At 40.1% G+C, this 22,742-nt stretch overlaps 1 pseudogene; it reads left to right on the top strand.

The window, feature by feature from the left end:
• LOC135231294 (uncharacterized) overlaps positions 1-5,018 on the top strand; it is a 130,342-nt pseudogene extending 125,324 nt beyond the window's left edge.
• The last annotated feature ends 17,724 nt before the right edge of the window (positions 5,019-22,742 follow it).

Below are 22,742 nucleotides of genomic sequence, written 5' to 3'. Positions count from 1 at the left end.
TACTTCGTCATACAAACTGTTGAAAGAAAGAGATACACTCAGGGTTTCAGAGTCAAAGCTCAAATGCCACATAAAGGACCTCAAGGCTTCCACTTGTGCTTTGAAAGAAAGCCTTATTTCTTGTAGTAACAGAGCTGAAGTTGCCAAAAAACAAACCAAGAGTCTTATTGTAAGGGTGGCTGAATTACAATGCCAGCTCAATTGCCAACCTCAAGAGGTATCTGAAGTTAAAGTGAAGGCAATGACTGGGAAGAAATGGGATCCTGAAATTTGGGGTGGGGACATATGGGTAGATAATCAGGAAGCTGGGGACACTGAGTCACTAAATTCTATTGAATCACTCCTGTCACCAGAACCACTCCCATGTGAAGAGATTACTTCATGTTTATCTGCTAAATCACCCTGCCCAGAAAAACCATTAGCCCATCCGATCCCATTTAATGAGATTAGTCCTAGCCCAACTGCCTCTAAAGGGCCCTTGCCTGAGTCATTGCCTGGGGCATTGCATGAGGCAGATGCTTCACAAGACAATGATGAATATTCTCAAAACAATTCCACACTACACGTCTGGCTTCTAGACCTATAACTGGATTTAAGTCCCAGCAAGCCCCAAAAGGTGAAGTACAAAGCATGACCCAAGAGGAGTTACACTACACTCCAAAAGAACTGCTTACTTTTCTAGTATGTACAAATAGAAACCGGGGGAAAAGTGTGGGAGTGGCTATTCAGGGTGTGGGATAATGGTGCAAGGAACATAAAGATAGATCAGTCTAAATTTATTGATATGGGTCCACTAAGCACAGATTCTTCATTCAATGTTTCAGCTCAAGAAGTTAGGAAAGGATCTAATAGTTTACTTGGTTGGGTTGCTGAAGCATGGATTACAGGGTGGCCTTTACTAAATCAAATTGAAGTACCAGACCTGCCTTGGTATACTTTAGAAGAAGGTATCCAGTGCTTAGGGAAATTGTCATGCGAGAGTGGAATTATCAGATTAGACCCACAGATGGGAACAAATTTGTGAAGGGAGCTCCAGCATCCTGAAGACTGCTGTGATTGCTACTTTATGTAAATCAGATGTGACAGTGGGAACTGCCCTAACTGAGTTAAGACACCTATCTACAATGGGGTTGATTGGACCTTGTGGTAGTAGGGGCCAAGTGGCTGCACTCAATCAGCAAAGACAAGGTGGGTGTGGTTAGAGTAATGGACAGCAGAGTCAAAGCTGTAATCAGAATAGTCTGACCCCTGTGGATTTATGGCATTGGCTACTTAGTCGTGGTGTCCCTAGGGGTGAAACAGACAGCAAATCTACTAAATATTTATTTGACCTGTACAAATGGATGAATTTGAGGTCAGGAGAACAGCACTCTAACTCGAATCACCAGAATAGAGATTCATGGTTCCTCAATCAAATTCCCAGATTTGAGTGAGTTTAAAAGCCCACAAGCCCTTGAATGATGGGCCCCCTTGAGGAAGGACTCCAGTACACTGCCAAAAATTTTTACCATTAAACTTTCTTCTGGTCTTCCCCAAAGGGATCTACGACCTTTTAAGAGAGTGACTGTTCATTGGGGAAAAGGAAATAATCAGACTTTTTGGGGATTGCTGGATACTGGCTCTGAACTGACACTAATTCCAGGAGACCCAAAACATCACTGTGGCCCACCAGTCAGAGTGGAGGCATATGGAGGTCAGGTTATTAATGGAGTCTTGGTTCATGTCTGTCTCACAGTAGGTCCAACAGGTCCCTGAGCCCATCCTGTAGTGAGCTCCCCAGTTCCAGAGTGTATAATTGGTATAGATATACTTAGCAACTGGCAGAGCCCTGACATAGGATCCCTGACAAATAGAGTAAGAGCTATTATGGTAGGAAAAGCCAAGTGGAAGCCATTAGAGCTGCCCCTACCTAGGAAAATAGTGAACCAAAAGCAATACTGCATTCCTGGAGGGATTACAGAGATTACAGCGACCATCAAGGACTTGAAGGATGCAGGGGTTATGATTCCCACCACATTCCCATTCAACTCGCCTATTTGGCCTGTGCAAAAAAAACAGATAGATCTTGGAGAATGACAATTGATTATAGAAAATTTAACCAGGTGGTGACTCCAATTGCAGCTGCTCTTCCAGATGTAATTTCATTGCTTGAGCAAATTAATACATCTCATGGTACCCGCCATGCAGGTACTGACCTGGCTACTTCCTTTTTCTCCGTACCTGTTTTGAAGGACCATCAGAAGCAGTTTGCCTTCAGCTGGCAAGGCCAGCAATACACCTTCACTTGCCTACCTCCAGTCTACATCCACTCTCCAGCCCACATCCACTCTCCAGCCCTATGTCATAATTTAGTCCCCAGGGACCTTGATTGACTTTCCCTTCCACAAGACGTCACACTTGCGTATTACATTGATGACATTCTGCTGATTGGACCAAGTAAGGAAGTGTCAATAACCCTGGTTTTATTGGTAAAAACATGCATGCTACCCCAACCCCAGTGCCATCGAGTAGATTCCAACTCATGCTAGAGGGTGGGAAATTAATCCCACAAAAATTCAGGTGCCTTCCACCTCAGTGAAATTTCTTGGGGTCCAGTGGTATGGGGCATGTTGAGATATTCCTTCTAAAGTGAAGAATAAGTTATTGCATCTGGTTTCTCCCACAACTAAAAAGGAGGCACAATGCCTAGCGGTACTCTTTGGATTTTGGAACCAACATATCCCTTATTTGGGTGTGCTACTCTGGCCTATTTATCGAGTTACTCAAAAAGCTGCTGGTTTTAACGGGGCCCAAGACAAGAGAAGGCTCTTAAACAGGTTCAAGCTGATGTGCAAGCCACTCTGCCACTTGGGCCATATGGTTCAGCTGATCCAATGGTGCTTGAAGTGTCAGTGACAGATAGAGATGTTGCGTTGAGTCTTTGGCAGGCCCCTACTGGTGAATCACAGCACAGATCCTTAGGATTTTGGAGCAAAGCCCTGCCATCCTCTGCAGATAACCACTCTCCTTTTGGGAAACAGCTTTTGGCTTATTACTGGGCCTTGGTAGAGACTGAATGCTTAACCATGGGACACCAAGTCACCATGCAGCCTGAACTTCCCATCATGAACTGGTTGCTTTCTGACCCACAGAGTCATAAAGTTGGACTTGCACCGCAGTACTCCATCATTACATGGAAGTGGTATATATGAGCTCAGGCCCGAGCACCTGAAGCACAAGTAAGTTGCATGAGAAAGTGGCCCAAATGCCCATGGTCTCCGCTCTCATCACATTACCTTCCATCTCCCAGTATGCACCTCATAGGGAGCTCCTTATGATCAGTAGACTGAAGAAGAGAAAACTCATGCCTGATTTACAGATGGTTCTGTGAGATATGCAGGCACTACTAGAAAGTGGACAGCAGCAGCACTACAGCCCCTTCCTGGGAACTCCCTGAAGGACAATGGTGCAGGTAAATCCCCCCAAGGAACAGAACTTTGAGCAGTGCTCTTGGTTGTTCACTTTGCTTGGAAGGAGAAATAGCCAGATGTGCAACTGTATGATGATTCATGGCCTATAGCCAATGGTTTGATTGGATGGTCAGGGACATGGAAGGAACATGATTGGAAAATTGGAGACAAGGATTTATGGGGAAGAGTTATGTGGAAGACCTCTATAAATGGGCCAAAGCAGTGAAGATATTCGTGTCTCATGTGAATGCCCACCAAAGGGTGACCTCAGCAGAGAATGATTTTAAAGATCAAGTGGATAGGATGACACATCCTGTGGAAACCAGTCATCCTCTTTCTCCAGCTACTCCCATCATCGATCAATGGGCTCATGAACAAAGTAGCCATGGTGGTAGGGTTGAAGGTTATGCATGGGCCCAGCAACATAGACTTCCACTTACCAAGGCTGACTTGGCTACAGCCACTGCTGAGTGCCCAATCTGCCAGCAGCAGAGACCAACACTGAGTCCCTGATGTGGCACCATCTCTTGAGGTGATCAGCCAGCAACCTGGTAGCAAGTTGATTACATTGGACACTTCCATCATGGAAAGGGCACCATTTTGTCCTTACTGGAATAGACAATCTGGATATAGATTTGCCTTCCCTTCACGTGGTGCTTCTACCAAAACTACCATCTGTGGACTTACACAATGCTTTAACCACCATCGTGGTATCCCACATAGCATTGCCTTTGATTGAGGGACTCACTTCACAGCAAATGAAGTGTGGCAATGGGTCCATGCTCATGGAATTCACTGGTCTTACAATATTCCCCATCCTCCTGAAGGAGGCAGCTTTATAGAATGATTGAATGGCCTTCTAAAGACAAAATTACGGTGCCAGCTAGGTGGAAATACCGTGCAGGGCTGGGGCAATATTCTCCAGGAGGCTGTAAACCAGTATCCAATATATGGTGCTATTCCTCCCATAGCCAGGATTTATGGGCCCAGGAATCAAGGGGTGGAAATGGAAGCGGCACCATGCACTATTACCCCTAGTGACCCACTTGCAAGATTTTTGCTCCCTGTCCCCATGACCTTATGCTTTGCAGGCCTAGAGGTCTTAGTTTCAAAGGAAGGAATGTTCCCACCTGGAGAAACATCACTGATTCCATTGTCTTGGAGGCTAAGAATGCCACCTTTCTGCCTCTGGATCAACAGGCAAAGAAGGAAGTTACTATATTGGCTGGTGTGATTAATCCTGATTACCAAGATGAAATTGGATTGATATTACATAATGGAGATAAAGAGGAGTATATCTGGAATGCAGGAGATCCCTTAGGGTATCTCTTAGTACCACCAAGTCCTGTGATTAAAATCAATGGAAAACTACAGCAACCAAATTTTGACATGACTACTAATAACCCAGACCTTTCAGAAATGAAGGTTTGGGTCACCTCACCAGGCAAAGAACCATGACTAGCTGAGGCGCTTGCTGAGGGCAAAAAGAATATGGAATGGGTGGTGGAAGAAGGTAGTTCTAAATACCAGTTATGGCCACGTGAACGTTTGCAGAAATGAGGACTGTAATTGTTATGAATATTTCTGCTTTGTATGTGTACTTCAAATTTTTTGTTCTCTTCATTTATAAAATATAAGACGTAAACGGGGCTAGTGCGTTTTCGGTTTTATGTGTGTTAGTTGTGTCAGGTTAGGCACAAGTATAACTTTGTAACTGTGTTTATTCAGAGATTACGTATGCTTTAAAAAAATGTGTACATGTGCCAAGCTGACAAGGGATGGACTGTGATGGTTAAAATTGTGTGTCAACTTGGCTGAGCCTTGATTCCCAGTGTTTATATGGGATCACTCCTTTGATTGACTCTCTGTGAGTAGCCAGTCAGTTGAAGGGGATTTTCCTTGGTGGTGTGGCCTGCATCCAAAGAAGCAGGTGTTCTGGCTTTTTCCTCACTCCGGATCCTATGGCTACCTCCTGTTTGTCTGACCTCCTATTCTTGGGACTTGAGCTATTAGTTTATCAGCCAATTTGAGATTCGTCTATCTTCACAGCCTGTGAGTGGGAGCCCTGTCCTCTGACCTGCCAATCTTGGATTCACCAGCCTTTGCAGCTATGTGAATCAGGAGAAGCCTTGTGATCTTGCCTGCCAATCTTGGAATTCGTCAATCTTCACAGCCTGTGAGCAAGAGCTCTGCTCTCCGACCTGTGAGCCTTGGGTTCACCAGCCTCTGTGGCTATGTGAATCAAGAAAAGCCTCTATCCTGAGCCATGGACTTGGGACGTTCCAGCCTCTACAATCGCATGAGCCATTTCCTTGATAAGCATCTCTCTCTATATATATTTATACACTTTCCTGATTTGCTTCTCTAGAGAACCTAGCCTAAGACAACGATAAAAGGAGAAAAGATTGAAGTTGTCAAGAATTTCACTTTTCTTGGATCCGCAATCAACGCCCATGGAAGCAGCAGTCAGAAAATCAAGCAAGGTATTGCATTGGGCAGATCTGCTGCAAAAGACCTCCTAAAAGTGTTAAAAAGCAAAGACATCACTTTGAAGACTAAGGTGTGCCTCACCCAAGTCATGATATTTCCAATTGCCTCATATGCCTGCAAAACCTGGACAATGAATAAAGAAATCCAAGGATGTATTGATACCTTTGAATTACAGTGTTGACAAATAATATTGAATATACCATGAGTTGCAAACCTGTCATGGAAGAAGTATAGGCAGAGTGCTCCTTGGAAGCAAGGATGGCAAGACTTCATCTCACATACTTTGGACATGTTTTCAGGAAGGATCAGTCCCTGGAGAAGGACATCATGCTTGGTAAAGTAGAGGGTCAGTGACTACGAGGAAGACCCTCAATGAGATGTATTGACACAGGGGCTGCAACAATAGGCTCAAACATAACAATTGTGAGAATGGTGCAGGACCAGGCAGTGTTTCATCCCGCTGTACATAGGTTCGCTCTGCACTGGAATCAATTTGATGGCACATAACAGCAACAGCTATACCTAGCATATAATAAATGATTCAGGTAGATCTTAATAATTTTTAAATATGTATCAACACCTCTTAATTTACTCATACATTTTTTTGTAAATTTAATGAATATTCTCCTTTTGAAAACCCTGTTGGCATAGTGGTTAAGACCTACAGCTCCTAAACAAAAGGTCAGCAGTTCAAATCCACCAGGCACTCCTTGGAAACTCTATGGAGCAGTTCTACTCTGTCCTATAAGGCATCTATGAGTCAGAATCAACTGAATGGCAATGTTTTTTTTTTTTTTTAACGCAACATTTAATAAGCCCAATTATTAAAATTCTCAGACACAATTGTGGCTGGCATGGATTATTTGATACATTTGGTTAAAAGGCCTATTTCATTATTAATTCTGATAGGAAGCAGAAAATACTCTAATGTTATTTATTGAATTGAGTCTCCCCAAAATATGTGCTGAAGTTCTGATGTTTAAATCTGTAAACATAACCCTTTTGGGAAATAGTTTTCTTTTGTTATGTTCATTAGGTCGTACCAAGTAGGGTGAGCCTTAAACCTAATTCTTTCTGATATAAAATGAGTAGAATAGACACAGAGATACAGGTGAAAGACAGACACCAAAGAACACCAAGAATTGTCAGCAGTCATCAGAAGCTAGGAGAGAGGCCCACAGGATGAATCAGCATGCCTGAGACGCTGATTTGGATTTTAGCCTCCAGAAACATGGGAAAATAAATTTCTGTTCTTTATAGGCATCTACTTGAGATATTTCTGTTTTGGCAGTACTAGGTAACTAAGACATGTAGATTGCTGGTTCTCAAAATATGGTCCTTGGTTCAGCAATCTGGAAACTTCTTATATATCCGTATTCTCGGACCCTACCCTGTGTCTACTAAATCAGAAATTTGGGAGTGGGGCCAGGTAATTTGTGTTTTAGAAGCTCTTCAGCTCATTCTGATGCATACTATAACTTGAGAATCACTTCTGCAGATATTTTAAGAATAAAAAAAATTTTTACATGTAGATTTTTTTAATTTTATCTTTTTCTGTTGTTGTTGAGAATATACACAGCAAAATATATCCCAATTCAATAGCTTTTACATGTACAATTCAGTGACTTTGATTATATTCTTTGGGTTGTGCAACCATTCGCACCTTCCATTTCTGAGTTGTTCATCCCCCATTAACATGAACTCACTGCCACTAAGATTCCTATCTAATCTTTCAAGTTGCTGTTGTCAGTTTGATCCCATGTAGACAGATCTTAAAAGAGCCCAATACTCAAGACAGACATTCTTTACTAGTTAAGCTAAACTATTGCTTGGTTTTAAAAAGACTTCTGGGAATATTTTCAGTTTAAGGTTTAAAGATTATCTCAGGGCAATATGATCCAGAAATTCTGGTTTCCATGAGAATTTAAAATTCTGTTCTGTATCATCCCTATTTTGATCAGGATTCTTCTATAGAATCTTTGATCAAAATGTTCGGTAATGGTAGTGAGGCACCATTCAGTAATACAAAGCAGGTGCTCTATAGAGTTACTGTGGAAGCTACAACAACAAGCTCTGAACTAGGGCTCCAGAAATAAAGAAGAGAACAGGACTGACTCACCAAGGAGTTACCACCTCTGGGGTCACTACTAGAAAAACTGACTTCAAGAATATATGCTGTAACTGCAGTGGGGTGTCAGGATGCTGAAATTAGGAAGCCACCATTATTGCCATCATGTTAGTTTCTCTCAACCCCAGAAGCAAGAGAATGGAACATGATAAGTAGCAGCAAAAAGACCTCACAGCTCCACGACTTTCTTTCTCGCATAGTAACAATGAAAGGGGATGGGAAGATTCCTTATGCGTCCTAAATCTCACACCACTGCATTTGATTGATCACAATTTGTTACCACAAACAAGTTACATCGTATCTTAGTCATCTAGTGCTGCTATGACAGAAATACCACAAGTGAATGGCTTTGACAATGAAAAATTTATTTCTTCACAATCAAATAGGTTAAAAGTCCAAATTCAGGGTGTTAGCTCCAGAGGAATGCTTTATCTCTCTACCGGCTTTCTCATCACTCTTCTCCTGGACTAGGAGCTTCTCTGAGAAGGGACCCCAGGTCCAAAGGACGTGCTCTGCTCCTGGTGCCTCTTTCTTGGTGGTATGAGGCTCCCATCTCTCTGCTTGCTTCCCTTTCCTTTTTATCTCTTGAGAAATAAAAGATGGTGCAGGCCACACCCCAGGGAAACTTCCTTTACATTGGATCAGGAATGTGACCTGGGTAAGGGTGGTGTCACAATCCCACTCTAACCCTCTTTAACATAAAATTACAATCACAAAATGGAGAACAACCATTCAGATTGAATAAGTATGGTGAAAGGCTACAACCCTGACTACACCTTTCCTGATTTTAAACCAGGCAGTATCCACTTATTCTGTTCGAATGCCTGCCTCCTCATCTGTGTACAGGTTCCACACAAGCACAACCACACAATACTGGGAATCATGGCCTAACCAATGGGACACATATTTTTGGGAGACACAATTCAATCCGTGACACATGGGTATAAACTTAGCGTTATCCGCTGACATCCAATGGGCTGTTGTTAGTTGCCATGGAGTTGGTTCCAAATGATAGTGACCTTATGTATGACTGAACAAATTGTTGCCCGTGCTGCACCATCCTCACAATTGTTGCTACGTTTGCACCCATTGTTGTAGCCACCGTGTGAATTCATCTCACTGAGGGTCTTCCTCTTTCTTGCTGACCATCTACTTTACCAAGCGTGATGTCCTTCTTCAAAGACTGGTTCCTCTTGATAACATGTCCAAAGTACGTGAGACAAAGTCTAGCCATCCTCCCTTCTAAGGAGCATTCTGGCTGCACTTCTCCCAAGATGGATTTGTTTGTTTTTCTCACAGTCCATGGCAGTCAATATTCTTTGCTAACATCATAATTCAAATTCATCAATTCTTTGTCAATTTTCCACATTCATTGTCCAGCTTTTGCACGCGTATGAGGCGGTTGAAAATACCATGGATTGGGTCAGGTGCATCTTAATCCTCAAAATGACATCTTTGCTATTTAACACTTTAAAGAGGTCTTTGGCAGCAGATTTTCCCAGTGCACTGTCATTTCATTTCTTGACTGCCGCTTCCATGGGCATTGATTGTGGATCCAAGCAAAATGAAATCCTTGACAACTTTAATCTTTTCTCCATTTATCCTGATGGTGCTTATTGGCCCAGTTGTGAGAATTTTTGTTTTCTTTATATTGACATGTAATCAATGCTAAAGGCTATAGTATTTGATCTTCAACAGTAAGTGCTTCAAGCTCTCTTCACTTTCAGCAACCAAGGTTGTGTCATCTGCATACTGTGGGCTGTTAATGAGTCTTCCTCCAAACCTGATGCCACGTTCTTCTTCAGATAGTCCAGGTTTTGGGATTATTTGCTCAGCATACCGATTGAATAAGAATGGTAAAAGGCTACAGCCCTGGCATACACCTTTCCTGATTTTAAACCAAGCAGTATCCACTTATTCTGTTCGAATGACTGCCTCTTCATCTATGTAGAAGTTCCACACACGCACAATTAAGTGTTCTGAAATTCCTATTCTTTGCAATGTTATCCATATCTGTTATGATCCACACAGCTGAATGAGTCTGCATAGTCAATAAAATACAGGTAAACATCTTCTGGAGCCCTCGTGGCACACTGGTTAAGTGATACAGCTGCTAACCAAAATGTTGGCAGTTCAAATCCACGAGCCACTCCTTGGAAACCCTATGGGGCAGAGCTATTCTGTACTCTAGGGTCTATATGGGTCAGAAATGACTTGACAGCAATGAGTTTGTTTTGTTTTTTTTTTTTGGTAAACATCTTCTGGTATTCTTTGTTTTCAGCCAAGATCCATCTGACTTCAGCAATGATATCTCTCGTTCCATGTACTCCATAGGGCACCATAGTTAAATTACCACCTGAACATGATCCACACCGCTTTTTAATCTCCACCTAGAATTATCACTTGGTTTCATCACTATATTGAATCATTACTTAAGAAACGCTGAGAAAAAAAAGTTTAGAAGAAAATAAAAATATAAAAATATTGTTATATGTTATTTTCATCATTTATGAATGTATATGCTTTCACAGTCATTAACTAAACTGAACAAGTGAAATGATGCTCGTCTATACTTTGGGAAAACACCTAAGTAATTTGTATAAAGATGATTGATAGGTAGACTGATAGGTCCTGTTAAACCTGTTGCCATCAAGTGGATTCCAACTCATGGCTCCTCCATTTATTAGAGGGTAGAAATGCTCCATAGGGTTTTCTTGACTGTAATCTTTATGGAAGCAGACATCCAGGCATTTCTTCTGCAGTGCACCCAGGTGGATTCAAGCCAACAACCTTCAGGTTAGTATACCGTCTGCGCCACCTATGGACCTTCATAAATAGATAGCAATGCTGTTGTTAGGTGCCATCAAGTCAGTTCTGACTCATAGCGACCCTATGCACAACAGAAAAAAACACTGCCTGGTCCTGCGCCATCCTCACAATCGTTGCTATGTTTGAACCCATTGTTGCAGCAACTATATCAGTCCACCTCAATGAGGGACTTGCTCTTTTTCACTGACCCTCCTCCATACCAAGCATGATGTTCTTCTCCAGCGACTGGTCCCTTCCAATAACATGTCCAAAGTACGTGAGACAAAGTCTAGTCATCCTTGCTTCCAAGGAGCACTCTGGCTGTACTTCGTCCAAAACAGACTTGTTCATTCTTCTGGCAGTCCACGGTATATTCAATATTCTTCACCAACACCACAATTCTAAGGCATCAATACTTCTTAGGTCTTCATTCTACACTGTCCAGTTTTCACATGCATATGAGGCAATTGAAAATATTATGGCTTGGGTCAAACACAGCTTAGTTCTCAAAGTGACATCTTTGATTTTTGACACTTTAAAGAGGTCTTTTGTAGCAGTTCTGCCCAATGCAATACATCATTTGATTTCTTGGCTGATGCTTCCATGGGCAATTATTGAGGATCCAAATAAAATGAAATCCTTGACAGCTTCAATATTTTCTGTTTATCATGATGTTGCATATTAGTTAGGTTATGGGAATTTTTGTTTTCTTTTTTAATATAATTTTTATTGTGCTTTAAGTGAAAGTTTACAAATCAAGTCAGTTTCTCACACAAAAACCCGTATACACCTTGCTACACACTCCCAATTACTCTCCCCCTAATGAGACAGCCCGCTCTCTCCCTCTACTCTCTCTTTTCGTGTCCATTTTGCCAGCTTCTAAACCCCTCCACCCTCTTATCTCCCCTCCAGCCAGGAGATGCCAACATAGTCTCAAGCGTCCTCCTGATCCAAGAAGCTCACTCCTCACCAGCATCCCTCTCCGACCCATTGCCCAGTCCAATCCATGCCTAAAGAGATGGCTTCAGGAATGGTTCCTGTCCTGGGCCAATAGAAGGTCTGGGGGCCATGACCACTGGGGTCCTTCCAGTCTCAGTCAGACCATTAAGTCTGGTCTTACGAGCATTTGGGGTCTGCATCCCACTGCTCTTCTGCTCCCTCAGGGGTTCTCTCTTGTGTTGCCTGTCAGGGCAGTCATAGGTTATAGATGGGCACCATCTAGTTCTTCTGGTCTCAGGATGATGTAGCCTCTACTTCATGTGGCCCTTCTGTCTCTTGGGCTCGTAATCGCCTTGTGTCCATGCTGTTCTTCATTCTCCTTTGATCCAGGTGGGTTGAGACCAGTTGATGCATCTTGGATGGCTGCTTGCTAGCGTTTCTGAACCCAGACGCCACTCTTCAAAGTGGGATGCAGAATGTCTTCTTAATAGATTTTATTACGCCTATTGACTTAGATGTCCCCTGAAACCATGGTCCCCAGACCCCTGCCCCTGCTACGCTGGCCTTCGAAGCTTTCAGTTTATTCAGGAAACTTCTTTGCTTTTGGTTTAGTCCAATTGTGCTGACCTCCCCTGTATTGTGTGCTGTCTTTCCCTTCACCTAAAGTAGTTCTTATCTACTAATTAGTGAACGCCCATCTTCCACCCTTCCTCTCTCTCCCCCTTGTAAACACAAAAGAATGTTTTCTTCTCGGTTTAAACTATTTCTCAAGTTCTTATAATAGTGGTCTTATAAAATATCTGACCTTCTGTAACTGACTAATTTCACTCAGCATAATGCCTTCCAGGTTTCTCCATGTTATGAAATGTTTCACAGATTTCTCACTGTTCTTTATCGATGCATAGTATTCCATTAGATGAATATACCATAATTTATTTATCCATGCATCCAATGATGGGCACCTTGGTTGCTTCCTTCTTTTTGCTATTGTAAACAGTGCTGCAATAAACATGGGTGTGCATATATCCATTCGTGTAAAGGCTCTTATTTCTCTAGGATATATTCCAAGGAGTGGAATTGCTGGATCCTATGGTAGTTCTATTTCTAGCTTTTTAAGGAAGCACCAAATCAATTTCCAAAGTGGCTGTACCATTTGACATTCCCACCAGCAGTGCAGAAGTGTTCCAATCTCTCTACAGCCTCTCCAACATTTATCATTTTGTGTTTTTTGGATTAATACCAGCCTTGTTGGAGTGAGATGAAATCTCATTGTAGTTTTGATTTGCATTTCTCTAATGGCTAATGATCGTGAACATTTCCTCATACATCTGTCAGCTACCTGAATGTCTTCTTTAGTGAAGTGTCTATTCATATCTTTTACCCATTTTTTTAATTGGGTTATTTGTCTTTTTGCAGTTGAGTTTTTGTAGTATTATGTAGATTTTAGAGATCAGATGCTGATCAGAAATGTCATAGCTAAAAACTTTTTCCCAGTCTGTAGGTAGTCTTTATACTCTTTTGGTGAAGTCTTTGGATGAGCATAGGTGTTTGATTTTTAGGAGCTCCCAGTTATCTAGTTTTTCTTCTACGTTCTTTATAATGTTTTGTATACTGTTTATGCCATGTCTTAGGGTTCCTAACGTTGTCCCTATTTTTTCTTCCATGATCTTTATTGTTTTAGTTTTTATATTTAGGTCTTTGATCCATTTTGAGTTCGTTTTTGTGCATGGAGTGAGGTATGGGCCTTGTTTCATTTTTTTTTGCAGATGAATATCCAGTTATGCCAGCACTGTTTGTTAAAAAGACCATCTTTTCCCCATTTAACTGTTCTGGGGCCTCTGTCAAATATCAACTGCTCATATGTGGATGTATTTATGTCTGGATTCTCAATTCTGTTCCATTGGTCTATGTATTTCTTGTTGTACCAGTACCAGGCTGTTTTGACTACCGTGGCAGCGTAATAGATTCTAAAATCAGGTAAAGTAAGGCCTCCTACTTTGTTCTTCTTTTTCAGTAATGTCTTATTTATCCGGGGCCTCTTTTCCTTCCATATGAAGTTGGTGACTTGTTTCTCCATCTCATTAAAGAATGTCATTGGGATTTGGATCGGAATTGCATTAAATGTATAGATCGCTTTTGGTAGAATAGACATTTTTATAATGTTAAGTCTTCCTATCCACAAGCAAGGTATGTTCTTCCACTTACGTAAGTCTCTTTTGGTTTCTTGCAGAAGTGTACTGTAGTTTTCTTTGTATAAGTCATTTACATCTCTGGTAAGATTTATTCCTAAGTATTTTATCTTCTTGGGGGCTACTGTAAATGGCATTGATGTAGTGATTTCCTCTTCAATGTTCTTTTTGTTGGTGTAGAGGAATCCACCTGATTTTTGTATGTTTATCTTGTATTCCTATACTCTGCTGAACTCTTCTATTAGTTTCAGTAGTTTTCTGGAGGACTCCTTAGGGTTTTCTGTGTGTAGGATCATGTCATCTGCAAATAGAGATACTTTTACTTCTTCCTTGCCAATCTGGATGCCCTTTATTTCTTTATCTAGCCTGATTGCTCTGGCTAGGACTTTCCAGCACAATGTTGAATAAGAGTGGTGATAAAGGGCGTCCTTGTCTGGTTCCCTATCTCAATGGGAATGCTTTCAGACTCTCCCCATTTAGGGTGATGTTGGCTGTTGGCTTTGTATAAATGCCCTTTATTATGTTGAGGAATTTTCCTTCTATTCCTATTTTGCTGAGAGTTTTTATCATGAATGAGTTTTGAACTTTGTCAAATGCCTTTTCTGTATCAATTGATAAAATCATGTGATTCTTGTCTTTTGCTTTATTTATGTGGTGGATTACATTAATTGTTTTTCTAACATTGAACCATCCTCGCATACCTGGTATGAATCCCACTTGGTTATGGTGAATTATTTTTTTGATATGTTGTTGAATTCTATTGTCTAGAATTTTGTTGAGGAGTTTTGCATCTACATTCATGAGGGATATAGGTCTGTAACTTTCTTTTCCTGTGGTGTCTTTACCTGGTTTTGGTATCAGGGTTATGGTGGCTTCATAGAATGAGTTTGGTAGCATTCTGTCCTTTTCTATGCTCTGAAATACCTTTAGTAGTAGTGGTATTAACTCTTCTCTGAAAGTTCGGTAGAACTCTGCAGTGAAGCCATCCGGACCAGGGCTTTTTTTGTTGGGAGTTTTTTGATTACCTTTTCAATCTCTTCTTTTGTTATGGGTCTATTTAGTTGTTCTGCCTCTGTTTGTGTTAGTTTAGGTAGGTAGTGCATTTCTAGGAATTCATTATCTTCTAGGTTTTCAAATTTGTTTGAGTATAGTTTTTCATAGTAATCTGATATGGTTCTTTTAATTTCAGTTGGGTCTGTTGTAATATCACCCCTCTCATTTCTTACTCGGGTTATTTGCTTCCTCTCCTATTTTTCTTTTGTGAGTTGGGCCACTGGTTTACCAATTATGTTGATTTTTTCAAAAAAACAGCTTTTAATCTTGTTAATTTTTTCAATGTTTTTCTGTTTCCTATTTCATTTAGTTCAGCTCTAATTTTTATTATTTGTTTTCTTCTGGTGTCTGTGGGTGTCTTTTGTTGTTCTCTTTCTATTTGTTCAAGTTGTAGGGATAATTCTTTGATTTTGGCCCTTTCTTCTTTTTGGATGTGTACATTTATTGATATAAATTGGCTTCTGAATGCCGCTTTTGTTGTGTCCCAAAGGTTCTGATAGGAAGTGTTTTCATTCTCATTGGATTCTCTGAATTTCTTTATTCCATCTTTAATGTCTTCTATTTTTTTTATAATCCATTCTTTTTGGAGCAGGGTATTATTCAGTTTCCAAGAATTTGATTTCTTCTCCCTGCTTTTTCTGTTATTGATTTCCTTTTATGGCCTTATGGTCAGAGAAGATGCTTTGTAACATTTCAATGTTTTGGATTCTGCTCAGGCTTGCTTTATGACCTAATATGTGGTCTATTCTAGAGAATGTTCCATGTACACTAGAAAAGAAAGTATACTTGGCTGCTGTTGGTTGGAGTGTTCTGTATATGTCTACGAGGTCAAGTTGGTTGATTGTGGCATTTAGATCTTCCGTGTCTTTATTGAGCTTCTTTCTGCATGTCCTGTCCTTCACTGAAAGTGGTGTGTTGAAGTCTCCTACTATTGTTGTGGAGCTATCTCACTTTTCAATGCCGATAGAGTTTGTTTTATGTATCTTGCAGCCCTGTCATTGGGTCCATAAATATTTAATATGGCTATATCTTCTTGGTGTATTATCCCTTTAATCATTATATAGTGTCCTTCCTTATCCTTTATGATGGATTTAACTTTAAAGTCTATTTTGTCAGAAATTAATATTGCCTCTCCTGCTCTTTTTGGATTGTTGTTTGCTTGATATATTTTTTTCCATCCTTTGAGTTTTAGTTTGTTTGTGTCTCTAAGTCTAAGGTATGTCTCCTGTAGGCAGCATATAGACGGATCTTGTTTTTTAATCCATTCTGCCACTCTCTGTCTCTTTATTGGTGCATTTAGTCCATTTACATTCAGGGTAATTATGGATAGGTATAAATTTTTTACTTTTTTATGAATTTAGTGCTATCATTTTGATGTCTTTTTTTGTGCATTGTTGACAGTTTCTTTTTCCCACTTGATTTTACGCGCTGAGTAGATTTTCTTTATATATTGTCCTTTCCTCATATTTGTTGTTGTTGATTTTGTTTCTGCTGAGTCTCTATTTTTCCCTTGTATTTTATTTTGATCAGTAGGATAGTTTGTCTCCTTTGTGGTTACGTTATTATTTACTCCTATTTTTCTAAATTTATAATTAACTTTTATTTCTTTGTATCGCCGTATCTTCCTCTCCATGTAGAAGGTGTATGATTACATTTCTTAGTCCCTCTTTATTATTTTAATGTTGTCTTCTTTTATATAATAACATCACTGTTACCCTGTTTTGGGCTTTTTTAAATAACCTTGCTTTGTTTTTTTGGATTTCCCTGTCTGGGTTGACTTTTGGTTGCTCTGCCCAGTGTTCTAGTCTTGGGATGATATCTGATATTATTGATTTTCTAACCAAAGGACTCCCTTTAGTATTTCTTATAGTTTTGGTTTGGTTTTTACAAATTCCCTAAACTTCTCTTTATCTGGAAATGTCTTAATTTCACCTTTATATTCAAGAGACAGTTTTGATGGATATATGATTCTTGGCAGTCATTTTTTTTCCTTCAATTTTTTAAATATGTCATCCCATTGCCTTCTTGCCTGCATGGTTTCTGCCGAGTAGTCCAAGCTTATTCTTATTGGCTCTCCTTTGTAAGTAACTTTTCATTTATCCCTCACTGCTCTTATAGTTCTCTCCTTATCTTTGGTTTTGGCAAGCTTGATTATAATATGTCCTGGTGACTTTCTTTTAACATTTACCTTATGTGGAGTTCGATGAGCATCTTGAATAGATATCTTCTCATCTTTCACAATATCAGGGAAGTTTTCTGCCAACAAATCTTCAACAATTTTCTCTGTATTTTCTGTTATCCCTCCGTGTTCTGGTACTCCAATCACTCGTAGGTTATTTCTCTTGATAGAGTGCCACATGATTCTTAAGTTTCCTTCATTTTTTTTTAATTCTTTTATCTGATTTTTCTTCAAATATATTACTGCCAAGTGATTTATCTTCGAGTTCAGAAATTCTAGCTTCTACTTGCTCAATTCTGCTCTCTGACTTTCCATTGAGTTGTCTAATTCTGTAATTTTATTATTAATCTTCTGAGTTTCTGATGCTGTCTATCTATGGATTTTTCCAGCTTATTAAACTTTTCATTATGTTCCTGAATAATCTTTCTAATTTCTTCAGTTGCTTTAACTGTGTGTTCCTTGGCTTGTTCTGCGAATTGCCTCATTTCCTTCCTGATGTTTTGAAGGGTTCTGTATGTCTTGAAGGGTTCTGTATATTAAACTTTTGTATTCTGCATCTGGTAATTCCAGGAATGCACTTTCATCTAGAAGATCCCTAGGTTCTTTGTTTTGAGAGCCTGTTGAGGTGATCATGATCTGTTTCTTTATGTGACTTGATATTGACTGTTGTCTCCGAGCCATCTATAAGTTATTGTATTAGTTTATGCTTGCTTGCTTTGTTTTTCGTACCGGCTTGCTTTGTTTTGTTTTGGTATACCCCTATGGGTTGCTTGAGTGAGCTAGCTTTTGCCTTTGGAACTCTGGTGTCCTGTCCCCAGCTGGCTAGAGGTGTTATCAGGCATATCAGTCTAGTAGTCCATTCAGTTTTCTTGTATGAATTCAGCACAGGTTTCCAGGTAGCTGATCATCAAGCGTGTGGTACAGGCTCTGTCCTACAGTCTTAGAGGGGCAGGGATGATTGCTGTATATACTGGTATCTGATTGCAGCAGGGGGTCAGGCTCTGAACGAGGCAGAGGGCTGAGAACCGACCCCCAAGTATCTCTGAGGAAAACGTACCCCTGTTCCCTAGAGCGTGCAGGTGGGTGGGTTCTGCAGACGGACCATGGGCACTCAAAGTTTTTGGTTGTAAGGACTGGGAGGTACCAGTTATCTCTGGACACCTGTCATGGGTACCCAAAGTTTTTGGTTGTAAGGACTGGGAGGTACCAGTTATCTTTGGACACCTGTCAAGGGTGGCTGGATGACCTGAGTGGAGCTACCAGTCCTTAGGTCCCTGAGATGGGTAGGTGAGGACCTTGTTTAATAGGCAAAGCAATGTCAAACATCAAACACCCACCTCTCCACTGCACAGCTGAAATGGTTGGAGTTTGCCAACAAGGGCCTATTCTCCCGAAATAGGCCCACACAGGTCCATGCAGAAGGGAAAGGTGCTCAAGGTCCATGGACAGTTTAAGCCTGGACAGGAGCAACTTCTGTCCTGAGCTCCCCTGGTTAATGGAACTAGCAAATTATCTTTTCCCCCCAGTTGCAAGTTTTTTCCTTCCCCAAGGCCAGGGGAATGGCTCTAGTTGCTCACCAGGGTCTATCTCAGGGAGGGTACGGTAAAATATACGCAAGTACTCAGCTTTTGCCGGGAGCACCATTCTTCTCAGGTTCCAGAGGTGTGAGTAGGCTGTGTGGCCGGCTGCTTGTCCCTGAGGGAACTGTGGCCGGACGCTAGTACCAGCCTGCCGCCGCCACCGCCACTGCTCAGGCAATGGTGCCTGAAGGCTCGCCATGTTTCAGGTCCGGTAACTCCTCTCCATTTCTGAACGGTCTCTTCCTCCCCCTGCCCCTCATTTTGTTGTCTAAGCCTGCCTTTGATGCTCAGGTCTCCCAGCTTGTCACAAATATACTTGTTTCACTTGTTTTTTCAGGTCTTTGTTGTAAAGAGGGCTCTCCTGAAGCGTCTGTCTATTCCGCCATCTTGGCTCCACCAATTTTTGTTTTCTTTATGTTGACATGTAATCCATACTGAAGGCTGTAGTCTTTGTTCTTCATCAGTAAGTGCTTAGCAATATTCAGCAATAACAACAACAGAAAAATCCATTGTCAAGTCGATTCCAACTCATGGCAACCCCATGTGTTACAAAGTAGAGCAAGCCCCATGGGGTTTTACAGAAGCAGATTGTCAGGCCTTTCTTCTGTGGTACCACTGGGTGGGTTTGAACCACCAACCTTTTAGTTAGTAGCTGAGAGCAAACCATTTGCACCATGAGGGATCTAACAATAGCCTACATTTCATTAAATAATAAACAATATGTTGCTTTACTCTTTATACAGTATAAGTGAGGTGGATAGAGTATAATATATACATTTCACATGAAGAAACTGAATCCCAAAATTATAAATGCTACATGGTCACAAGGCTGATAAATGAGAAAGAGAATAGGTATCTTGTAACTCCTAGGTCAGTGGTTATTCCAATACACTTTAGTGTCCCAGGCTAAGTGTCCTCTGAAAATTCTTACAACAGCAACACAACATGACTGAAGAGAAAGAGTACTGACTCAAGGGCAGGAAAATAGTGTGAGTGCAGGACAAACAGAGGAACAAAGCAGTGGACCAGGAGGAGTTTTAAATAACAAATCAAATCCAAATAAAAATGTTATAAATCTAATGCAATAGCAGATATGTAGAGATAGGTTTGGTTATGCTGAGGTAACCAACATCCCCAAAATCTCAATTGCTTAAAATAATACAGTTTTATTTCTTGCTTTGTTGAGGATGGTTGGGGACTCTAACCTGCCTCTCTTCAATCAAGGACTCAGGCTGATGAAGCAGTCATTAACTGTAACATTGCTGAGCATCAAGGCAGAGAAAAAGCACACTCTAGAGAGCCTCTTATTTAAATGACACACATCACTACTGCTCACACTTCATTGACCAAAATTCATCAAATGGTCTTAGTCTGCTAAAATGGAGCTAGGAAGTGCAATCCTATCATATGCTTGCAAAGTGGAAAGTCAGAAATATTTGGTGAATAGCATTATTACCATAATGTCAAAGCCAAATTAGTGATAAAATCATCTACCAAGAAATTAAAGATTAAAGACAGCCAATTAAGATAGATGGAAAAATGTTGCTATAAACTTGATATCTGTGAATAACTATTTTCTATCATGGATATGGTGAAGCAGAAGAAGCCAAACTATAAAGAAAGAGAAAGTAAGGCGGAAGTTCAGAGTAAAATAGAAAGAAGGAATGGATTAACAGTACATATAGGGAAGAGTTCTGATGACTTTCTTGCTCTTGACTCTAGTCTTTTGAGTGACCAGTCTGCCATTGAGTTCAGTTGCCATTCTAGTGAGCCTGGAAGGCAGAACTGAAGCCCAGGGCTGAAGGGCCTCCATTCAAACTCTGGAGAGTGTGGGCAATATCATGAGTGTGGAGGGTAGGGCTATTGTGTAAATGGTCTCAGAGAACAGGAGATTATTTTCAAGGCTTCAGAACTAATGTAATGTGTTCTGCTGACTTGCTTGGTACCTCTTTTCCTTCTTTCCCACCAATTTCTCCCATTTGTAACTAGCTTGTGCCTGTTCCACCATTGCATTTTAGAAGCAGATAACTTGTATTCTAGATTGCACAGATGGAAATAAATTTTTAGATTTTGGACTTGGAGTTGATTTAGGACTTTTTCTGTGATATGATGGGGTGAATGTGTTTTACCTGTGGCAAGGACATAAATTTTGGGGGGCCAAAAGTGGAATGCCACGGATTGAAATGTGTCCCCCCAAAATATCTGCCACCTTGGTTAGGCCATGATTCCCAGTGTTGTGTGATTGTTCACCATTTTGTCATCTGATGTGATTTTCTTATATGTTGTAAATCATACCTCTATGATGTTAATGAGGTGGAATTAGTGGCAGTTATGTTAATGAGGCAAGGCTCAATCCACATGATTAGGTTATGTTTTAAGCCAATCTCTTTTGAGATATAAAAGAGAGAAGCAAGCAGAGAGACTTGGGGGTCTCATACTACCAAGAAACAAGAGCCAGGAAAATAGGTTCCTGTGCTGAGAAGCTCCTAGGACAGGAGAAGATTGATGACAAGGGCATTCCCCCAGAGCAGACAGAGAGAAAGCCTTCTCCTGGAGCTGGCACTGTGAATTCGGACTTCTAGCCCACTAGACTGTGAAAGAATAAACTTCTGTCTTGTTGAAACCATCCACTTGTGGTATTTCTATTATAGCAGTGCTATAAATAATAACTAAGACAAGTTCCATGGGATAAGTCAGCATCTCTCATTAAATTTCCCATTTTTCTCACACTTAAGTTTATAGTCAACAGTGTCTTAATTAAAGCAATGACACTAGTAAATTCTTCAATAGTTCTCTTTTAAATTAAATACAATATTGGTCCTAACACAATATATTGAAATAATTTCTGTCAAAACTGATAAGTCTTATTTAATTTTTCTTGCACACACCATACCAATATGGAACATTATTTTGAATTTGAAATTACTATCAAAATAGAGGAAACTCTGGTGGTGTAGTGGTTAAGAGCTACAGCTGCTAACCAAAAGGTTGGCAGTTCAAATCCACCAGGTGCTCTTCGGAAACCCTATGGGGCAGTTCTAATCTGTCCTATAGGTCACTGTGAGTCAGAATCGACTAGACAGCAATGGGTTTGTTATATTTTTGGTATCAAAATAGAAAAAGGAATATAATGGTATTAGAGGATTTGGATCTTTTTCTCAAAGTTAAAAAACTGAATCCCATTTACTGAAATGAACACCAATGAAAACAATTTGTTGATTTTATTAAGTTTTGCACCAAACAGAAACCAAAAAAATAATAATAAAATGGATTTTTAAGAACCAGACAGTGCCGATCGTTCAACTGCTCTCCTTTAGAGTTTTAAAAATTAAAATAAAATTTATATAAATTAGAGAATTATTAAAATGTATGATAGAGAAATGAAAGTTTTAAAAAGCATTCAAATCAAGAAAACAAAAAGAAAATGTTCAGACTCAGAATGAAATTTAACTTCTATCAGAGAAAGTGGAATATAAATTAGAGTTTTAAAGTCCTTAACATGATTCTTCCAGGTATATTTCATATCAACTGTACATGTCTTTGAGTGTAACCATAATATTTCCATAAATTCACAAGTTGCAAGGTAATAATTGTAGGAAACAACATTTTTTTTGTTAATTTTATATGCAAGAAAATAATTTGGCTCATATTGTGAAAAAATTAGACCATCGTGGATGGAGACTGTCAGATAATCCAAACTGTCAGTTTGGTTTAAACGATGCTGAGAAGTGGAAGTAATTTGACCAGAATTGCCAAAAATATGCCAACTACTTCGGTGCACACTTGAATAAACAGGAAATAATATTTGGACATATTGATTAATGATAACATCTTATTATTTATAAGGTGCTCTTCAAAAATGTTTGCTATTTGTAGAGAAGCCAATGATGCTTTTAAACATAAAACAAATGCTGTTTCTTAGAAAGA

Source organism: Loxodonta africana, chromosome 4 (genome assembly GCF_030014295.1).
Source record: "Loxodonta africana isolate mLoxAfr1 chromosome 4, mLoxAfr1.hap2, whole genome shotgun sequence".
In the NCBI taxonomy this organism is placed as follows: Eukaryota; Metazoa; Chordata; class Mammalia; order Proboscidea; family Elephantidae; genus Loxodonta; species Loxodonta africana.
Note: the sequence above shows the minus strand (reverse complement) of the source record. Positions and strands in the feature narration are given on the sequence as shown.